This window comes from Eurosta solidaginis, chromosome 5 (assembly GCF_040869045.1).
Source record: "Eurosta solidaginis isolate ZX-2024a chromosome 5, ASM4086904v1, whole genome shotgun sequence".
NCBI lineage: Eukaryota > Metazoa > Arthropoda > Insecta > Diptera > Tephritidae > Eurosta > Eurosta solidaginis.
In genome coordinates, this window is record NC_090323.1 from 219,881,032 (window position 1) to 219,890,949 (window position 9,918).

The following is a 9,918-nucleotide window of genomic DNA, read 5'->3' on the forward strand; positions in this document are numbered from 1 at the left end:
GAGTATATTAACTTTGATTGGATAACGGTTGGTTGTACAGGTATAAAGGAATCGAGATAGATATAGACTTCCATATATCAAAATCATCAGGATCGAAAAAAAATTTGATTGAGCCATGTCCGTCCGTCCGTCCATTAACACGCTAACTTGAGTAAATTTTGAGGTATCTTGATGAACGCTATTAAAATGAACGATATCGGACTATAACCACGCCCACTTTTTCGATATCGAAAATTTCGAAAAACAGAAAAAGTGCGATAATTCATTACCAAAGACGGATAAAGCGATGAAATTTGGTAGGTGAGTTGAACTTATGACGCGGAATAGAAAATTAGTAAAATTTTGGACAATAGGCGTGGTACCGCCCACTTTTAAAAGAAGGTAATTTAGAAATTTTGCAAGCTGTAATTTGGCAGTCGTTGAAGATATCATGATGAAATTTGGCAGGAACTCCTATCACTGTATGTATGTTTAATAAAAATTAGCAAAATCGGATAACGATCACGCACACTTAAAAAAAAAAAATTAAAGTCACATTTTAACAAAAAAGTTAATATCTTTACAGTATATAAGTAAATTATGTCAACATTCAACTCCAGTAATTATATGGTGCAATAAAATACAATAATAAAAGAAAATTTCAAAATGGGGGTGGCTCCGCCCTTTTTCATTTAATTTGTCTAGGATACTTTTAATGCCATAAGTCGAACAAAAATTTACCAATCCTTGTGAAATTTAGTAGGGGCTTAGATTCTAGGACGATAACTTATTTCTGTGAAGTAGAAGCCACGCCCAGTTTTATACGCAAAATATAACTTTAGAAAAAACTTTGCAAAATGGGTGTGACACCTACCATATTAAGTAAAAGAAAATGAAAAAGTTCTGCAGGGCGAAATAAAAAACCCGGAACAGGAATACTGTTCGTGGTATTATATATATAAATAAAGTAGCGGTATCCAACAGATGATGTTCTGGGTCACTCTGGTGACGCCTTCACATATACAACTACCACCACTCCCTTTTAAAACCCTCATTTATACCTTTAATTTGATACCCATATCGTACAAACACATTCTAGAGTCACCCCGGTCCACCTTTTTGGCGATATCTCGAAAAGGCGTCCACCTATAGAACTAAGCCCCACGCCCTTTTAAAATACTCATTAACACCTTTCATTTGATACCCATATCGTACAAACATATTCTGGAGTAACCCCTGGTCCACCTTTATGGCGATATCCCTAAATGGCGTCCAACCATAGAACTATGGCCTACTCCCTCTTAAAATACTCTTTACTACCTTCCATTTGATACCCATGTCATACAAACACATTCTAGGGTTACCCTCGGTTCATTTTCCTACATGGTTATTTTCCCTTATGTTGTCACCATAGCTCTTAACTGAGTATGTAATGTTCGGTTACACCCGAACTTAACCTTCCTTACTTGTTATCATGTGATCGGTCATTTGTAAGTCCACATTAAAACTAGAACAGTCTGTACACTGAGAAGCGTTAAAGCGACAAAACACGTGATGTTTCATTAATATATGATGTTAAACCGTTTTCAGCCTTTAATGTCAAATAGTCATCAGTTAGTATGCAATGATGTAGAAGATCTAAATCTAAATCGCCTAAAACAAAAAAATTGCTAGCTTTTTCATTGCTTACGATAGATGAATATTCGTCAAGAAAAGGAGAAGTAGGTACAGACTGAAGTCTATATACTCCCAATAGGTTAAATTGTTCGTCTTTGAGATTTAACGTAAGTTTTAATAAATCAGCACTATTTAAGCTAATACTTACTGAATTACAATTATAATTTTCGCGTACAAATGCTCCAACACCTCCTGCACTGTAGGTATCATTTGCATTCGCATAGAACCTATAATGGGGGATACTATAATCACCTATTTCATACGAATAAATCCAGATTTCACTCAGAAAAATTACATTTTTCATTAAATTACTAACGAACGTTTCATTTGGTAAAAAAGGAGCACAAAAAGCTAACTGCATCTATTTACATACGAAAATAATAACACTAAGAAATTACAGTTAGGGTAAATCTATCGTAGTCGCTCCTCTAATAAAATAATAACGAATAAGCTGCAATAAATAAAGTAAGAAATTCACTGACTTTGTACATTTAAATTTTAAATAGGGTCGCCCAGCGTGATGCGAAATGGGCTCAAAACCAACGAGTCAGTTGACCTCTGACGTTACATATTTAAACTCCGTCTCAATTATTTGTGTAACTTTCCTTATACTATTTTCACACAGACGGCTTATTGCATAATAAAGGCAGTTTTCTACATTAATACGCTTATTGAGCTCAATCTTCCCAATAAAATTCGAATCTATAATTATTTCATTAGTAGCTAATCTTTTTTTTTTTTTCTATTTTGGGAATTGAATGTTCCAATTCCAATAAATGGCAAGAGGACACTTAAATTGCCGTCGGTGAATAAATTGCCACTTAAATTGCCTCTATATTGAATATATTGCCAGGTTAACAAACGTAAAAGGGTTACTATACTTGCAACATTTAGATTTGCCTAAGCAGCTAACACATGCCGCAATGTAAATACCCGTCGCACAAAGTTTCCTTTAATTTTTTCCTTTTTGTAAATCCAGGGTGATTTTTAAAAGTTGCATGGCAAGCATGTCATATCCCCATAAAGCATATATGACACTACTTTGTTGACGTTTAATTGTAAACTGAACGAAACTCAAATTGAAAAAATAATTATTACAAAAAGGAAAAATAATTTGAAATACAATTTAAAAACAGGAAAAATGAAATTAAGATGGGAAGACAATTACGTTACCATATTATTAATAAAGTTCAAAACGCGGAATTTATTTGGAACCACACGCTTCCTGCATATAAACTGAAATACAAAAAGCAACAATTTTGGATTGAGCTAGTGAAGGAAATGAATTCAATATTCACCCAATGTACCATTCCAATACGGTGAGGTTTCAAGATCAATTTTAATATTATTTGAGAAGTAGAGAGGTATGTGGTGAGGGTCATCAACCTATTGTGCCATCATCTCGTTCACAACACCTCGTCCAAGCAAACATCCCACATAATTTCCTTTGGCTTAAGGGTTTGTGGGCACGTTTAATTTGGCTATTGCGAGCCAACAATTTGGCCTTGAGCCTGGATATTGCAAATAAAATAATGGCTTAGAGAGGTATATATACCTTCGAGAAGATTGTGTTGCCCAGATTATCTAACATTTTATTGTCCACACTCATACTCTTTTGGCATTCCAAGTTGACTTATTTCCTAGGTATGCCTTGCGTCTTTTTGGCATGTAACATGTTTTTTAACGGTATCGAGGAATACATAAGATTAATATTTGATAAGATATGGTTTAGTCCACTGTATAATGTATTTACTTCCCCGATATTCAGATGAAGTTACGCATAAGTGGTGCAACTTAAAATCGTACTTTAGTACAGAGAAGCAGCGGATAGAGAATGCAAGACGAAGTTATGGCTCTTTGAAATTCCTGGTCGTCGTGAGCCAGCATACACCGTCGGTGAATAATTCCAATAAAAGAAGTTTGGAGGTAATGCATTTTTCTTTTCTCTATTGTTGTATAGAAGTTTGAGTTAAGTAGAGTAGAGCCCAATGTAGATCCGATCCATATGAGTTTCCTCCCCGCGGTAGAGCCTGTCACAAGAGACGACTAAATCTCGTACATGGGAGTAAGTAACCGCTGTTCGGCTTTTTGATATCCTCATGAAGGCATTCAAAAAGCACAATGGAGCATACAAAATAATAGTAACGTCTTTTGGTAAATCTACAATCCCCCATATCTTCAAATCCACCAGAGCCATATTTCAGAGCAGAGCTTACCAAGGCAGCCGGTACTATGCATCGGAGCGGCTCGGGATTTTTCCCGACCAGGGGCTGTCATTTTAGTCTAACCCCATTTAATTTGTTGCGTCTCTCCCACAAATTGTCATCGTTGTAGCGGGAAAAGAATCTTTTTAGGACGGTCACACTCTTGTAAGTGTGTCACGTGCAAGGGATGGTTGCATCGGACAGGTTGTTCTGGGCTGGACCCCAAAACCCGACGTCCTTGTAACTTTTATAAATCTTTTGTGGCTCCTTACTGTTCACGCCCAAGGGCGTCCCGTAGTCTGCGCCTAAATCACTACCGGGACGACCCCTCTTAGAAAAACTTTCTTCGATCTGGAAGCATTTGTTTCTTACATTTTGATGTTCTTTTGCCCGATGCCTGAACCCATAGCGATGCTGATGGTTGGCTAACCAAATATTCGCTCCGGTTTCCGGAGTGATATCGGTCGAAACCACCTTCGCTAGCTGGTTTAACACGCTTTGGTAGCGGAATTATCCTTGCCTATTGGAATGACGTAGGACTTCAGTGACAAATTGAAAACTTGTAGTTTACTCCCTCACCGCAAAGGTGTCGGCATGGCTATACCATCTGGGACAATTGACTTGGTGGCTTGGCCTTTTTATTGCCTTCCTTAACCTCGGTTGAAATTCCATATATGAGGGTCCTGGCCCTTATCGTGATGAGCTCGGCTGTGAAATGAACAACAATGTTCTCGGGAATCATATAATGTCACCATTTGGGTGTTTAGTCGCCTCTTACAACAGGCAAACCTGCCGCGCCTATATTCTTAGCCCTCTAACCCCCTTCTTGTTTGCTTCGCGTCTCCGATATGGTTACCGAGCTTAGAAGAAAAATACACCAGAGGAAACTGCAGGTCTGTCGAAACGCCGCTCTCAAAACTGTCATGGGATATCTTATATTACTGTAACATCATCCACACAGTAAGGCGACACATCACACCAACCTTCTTTTCAATTACAATGAGAAACCAACGCCTTTAAAACCCCTCTCATTATGGTCCTGTGTTGACACAGCAAGTTTCTTTGGACCCCCGTTAGAGGACATTGATGACAATTTGTGATTGGTCGCACCTATTGGGTGGGGCGAAGCTCTGCTATAACAACAATAGAGCAGATGATGATTTATAACCTTAACTATCATATCGCGTCTTGCATATAAATAATTTTAAATATTTTTTAGGTTCTCAGACAAGAAAACAAAGATGATCTCGACGAATGCATTGAATTCTTAGATGAAGATATCGACGCGGAACAGTTCAACTCTGCTAGCCAGCCATTAGAAGCCATCGGCGCTACCGATGCAAATAGTTCTAAAATAGTTTCCGATGTAGTCCTTTCACCATTAGGTACCAATGAAGATAGTGTTTAATTTGTAGAAAAAAAATCAAATAAGTTGGGCCATGTTTTAAAAAAACGACGTACTAAAAAAGAAAATGATGCAAATGACAACGCTTCTGCTTTAATCGCAGCATCCCAAAATTTAACTAATGCTTATTGTGCTGCATCCGAAAATGAAAAAGCAAACAGTTTTGCCACCTACATTGCTGATGAAATATCTAAACTCGATGTTGATCTACAGCTATCAGCTAGAAAAGATATGCGTAATATTTTGATAAATTTGCAAATGGAGCAGCTAAATCGGAACGGCCAATTCGACTAGTATATGAGCCGTTTATTTTGAAAGTGGCATAAGTCATTTCCAACTCATGGTCCTAATGCATTGTTATTTTTGAACGAATGCATATATAGATGGTTCTACAATTATAAAATAATAATAAGAATTGCATCTTTTGGATATTGGACTCTAAAAAACTGGAGGCGAGTAGAGATACAAACAAATTACCACTGAACCTAAACGACATGAAATGACTTATGCCACTTTCAAAATAAACTGCTCATATACTATTTGCGAGTTTACCTTTTTATTTAACACTGTATGAACTTTAACTATGTACATACATATAAATTTTTTCATATTAGTTTCCTACTGAAAATATAATTAGAGAAGTTTTTGGATGCTTCCACGATGGCAAAAGCTCTTTCAAACCGCAATATATATATACTCTTCTTTTTTTAGTAGGGTGCATCTTAATTGATTATTCTGATTTACTGTACTTGAATCATGGTTTGGCACAGTGTACAATAATTAAAATTTAGTTGTAATATATAAATATACCATGTCAATAAATACAATTTAAATTAAGTTTTTCTTTGCTTTATTCCATACATAGCCTTTACCCGCGGCCCCGTCCGCAAGGAGAAAATGAGATATATGGGCTATTCACATTAGCCTGCTTATCAAGTTATCTGCTTAAAAATTTTTTTCTGTCTAATGCATTTTATTTTTGTAATTTAGCAAAAAAAAAAAAGAACTAAATGAGCTGATAACCTGATAGGATCCCCAAATGATTCCGAAATTATCCAGAAAAAGCCACGAAATGATCCCGACCCTATCGCGGACGGATCCCGAAGGGTTCCATAACTATCCCGAAACAGTAACAAAAAAAATCTCAAAATGACTCCTATGGCATCCTGTACGGATCCAGAAATGACCTAGGAAGGGTCCCCAAATGATCCCAAATGGTCCCGAAATGACCCTGATGGATCCGGCAAAGCATCAAGAAATGATGCCGGAGGGACACCAAATGATCCCGAAAAAGTGCCGAAATGATGCCGACGGGATTCCGAACGGATCCCGAAAACCATCCAGAAATGATACCAAAAGGGTCCCCAAATTATCCCGTATTAGTCGAGAAAAAGTCCCAAAATGACCGCGACCGAATCCCGGACGGATCCCGAAAACCATCTAGAAATGAATACGGAAGGTACACCAAATAATCCCCTAAGAGTCCCGAAATGACCCTGATGGGATCCCGGACGGATCCGGAAAACCATCCAGAAATGATACCGAAAGGCCCCCTAATGATCACGTATTAATCGAGAAAAAGTCGCGAAATGACCCCGACGGGATCCCGAAAACTATCCAGAAATTATATCGGATAGGTCCTCAAATGATCCCGTAATAGTCCCAAAATGAACCTGACGGGATCCCGCACGGATTCCGAAAACCATCCAAAAATGATGCCGAAAGTGTCCCCCGACGGGATGCCGGACGGATCTCGAAACCCATCCAGAAATGATGCCGGAAGATACCCCAAATGATCCCAAAATAGCCCCGAAATGGCCCCGACGGGATCCCGGACGGATCCCGAAAACCATCCAGAAATGATGCCGGAAGCGACGCAAAATGGCCCCGAAAAAGTCCCGTAATGATCCCTGGAACCATCAAGAATTTATCTCTCAAAGTTACGCAAATTATCCCGAAAATACCCCGACGGGATGTCGTACGGATCCCGAAACCCATCCAGAAATGATGCCGGAATGGTCCCCAAATGATCGCGAAATAGTCCCGAAATGATCCCGGACGGATCCAGAAAACTATACAGAAATGATCCCGGAAGGATCCCAAAATGATCCCGAAATAGTTCCGAAATGACTCCGGCGGGATCCCGGACTGGTGCCGAAAACCATCCAGAAATGATCCTGGAAGGGTCTCGGTATGACGCTAACGGGATTACAAATAAGGTGAAGCTAATTATAAAACCATGTTAATAAGGCAGCAGGCGCATTGGAGCGATGAAACGTTACAAAGAAACATACAGGTAAAGCTAATAAAAGCGTGCTAATAAAAACTATTGAAGGAAGGTGGATGGCGGGAGGAGACGGAGAGCACCACCGATCGTTTTTCCAAAATTGTTTAGTTCTCGATCGAATACCAAAAACTATTGATTTAGAACATTTATATTGAGTTATAACAATTTATAGATTTTGGTCCAGAGGGGGTGTGGGGAAGGGGGTGAGGAGATGCTCACTTTGTAAGCCCTCGACTTATTTGACCTATTGAGTTTGTAATATTGGTGGTCAGTAAAGTTAAAGTCATAATGTGTAAAAATCATTAAAAAGTAATTTTTCGAAGGGGTCGTGGGACCCCCACCCCCTTTCCATGTTCGAAAAAAATTTCGCTAGTAGACTGTTGTCTGTGTCCCAAATTTCATCAAAATCCGTGTAGTTGTTCTGGCGTAATTCAGTCACAAAGATGAAAAAATATAATAATTAAACTTTAACTGTACCTAGGGGGCGGGGACCTCCCCTCTTTTTAAAAGTATATAGCTAGTAGATACTTCTAGACTATTGGCTATATGTGTCATCCAAATCCGTCCAGCCGTTCTTACGTGATTGAGGCACAAAGACAAACGTCTGGACATACAAACATCCAAACATCTAAACATCCAAACTTTCCCATTTATAATATATATTAGATTAGATTATTTATCTTTATTTTTATTTCTTTCTATACAAGATGTATCAATATAGAAGTATTATAATAGAACGTTGTCCCTTTATGCACCTGTGCAACAAGTTTGCATGGGTGGGACCATAATTAATTTAACGCTGCGAAATAGTTTTCAAAATTTCGCCTTATTTCATCTGCACCCCTCTTTGGCATATTTCTTTCGCTTGAAGTTGACGTATAATTGCTTCCTATTATTTGGTCAATTTCAGCATCCGAAATCGCGTCAAAACTACTTTTTGTGTGCATATTTTGGGTTCGTAAAAGATTATGCACACATATGCAAGCGAGCACTACTTGAACGGCTGCAGCTGGAGCTCGGTGTATGGCAGAAAAGAAAACAACGATTTGCCAGAATTCCAAAAGTGTTTTCGACAACACGCCTGTTTCTCGAAACCATGTAATTATATTTAATTTCGGAATCTGTAAGTCTCAGATGAGAGTAAGGCTTCATCAAATACTCCTTGAGAGCAAATGCGTCATCAGCTAATAGTACATACGGTGATAAAGTTGATGATAACGGAAGAAAAATTGGAGGAGGTATTTTAACTTCATTTCTTTCTATAGCGTATTTCAATTCCGAGTTTAGCGAAATTCCGGCGTCTCCTACTCTTCCGTTAACACCTATATCTGCATAAATAAAACGGTAATTGGCATCTGCGACTGCCATCAACACAAATGAATGATATCCTTTATAATTAAAGTATGTAGATCCACTTTTCCTCATCGGCAGTATCTTACAATGCTTCCCTGAAAAGTGTCATTGTAGCTTGTAATTGAACTCCTTAATAATAAATATATTTTAATTTACCATCTAAAGCACCGATGCAATTCGGAAATCCCCGCATTTCATAAAAATCTTTCGCAATATTCAGCCAGTCCTCTTCCGTTGCTGGAAATTTTAAATACTCCTCGTTTAAAGCTAAATATAGGGCAGGAATAGATTCCTTTAAAATTTTTGAAATTGTCGATTGCTGAATGCGGAATGGCAATTGAAGAGACATTTGGCTTTCACCTACGATGGTAAAAAGTTGTACAATATTTCAAGGGGAAATCACACACACTGCTTCTGAATGAACAGTTGGTTGCGTAAAAATGACACCTTAGACTGGAAGCGCCATTTCGTTTGGGGTTTTATCCTACATATATAGCCAGAGCGCGCTACCATCACACCAACACCACGGCGGCTTACATCGAAACCGATCAATTATTTCTGTCAAAATTGGTTATATTCGGAAAAGATCTCAAAACAAATACCAAATTAGTTCAGAATTTACCGCAAAAACTACACCCAAAAAGTCGTAATTTCCAAGTGATCCGCAAAAGTGGTCGCAGATTGATCCCGAAATAATCTTTGTTAATTCCAGAAATATAAGACTTGCTTCCCCCAGTAAAACCTCAATCCGTCGCCAAAGACCCCAAGTCCACATTTTCAGCATAAAAACTCAAATGAAGTGCTGGTTTTTAGTAGTTTTTATGCTATGTTCTGTTAGTTACCTGTGGCCAAATAACGCAGGTCAATTGTAATCGTTCTCCTGGCCCAATACAGCTTCTCATTTTTGTATCTTTTTTCGTGATGTACGGACGCACTTTTTCCAGCAGCATCTCGAACTGAGCAGGAGTCAGTCGTAAGATGTTTCGATATAGCTTGCTGTCTTCGCACTGAAT

The 9,918-nt window shown here is 38.4% G+C and overlaps 1 long non-coding RNA gene across 1 annotated transcript; it reads left to right on the plus strand.

Annotated features, from left to right (window-relative positions):
* Window positions 1-3,430: 3,430 nt before the first annotated feature.
* LOC137252544 (uncharacterized) lies at window positions 3,431-6,098 on the plus strand. The gene is made up of 2 exons (XR_010953595.1): window positions 3,431-3,582; window positions 5,080-6,098. It is a non-coding gene; the product is annotated as an uncharacterized lncRNA (long non-coding RNA).
* Window positions 6,099-9,918: the final 3,820 nt, after the last annotated feature.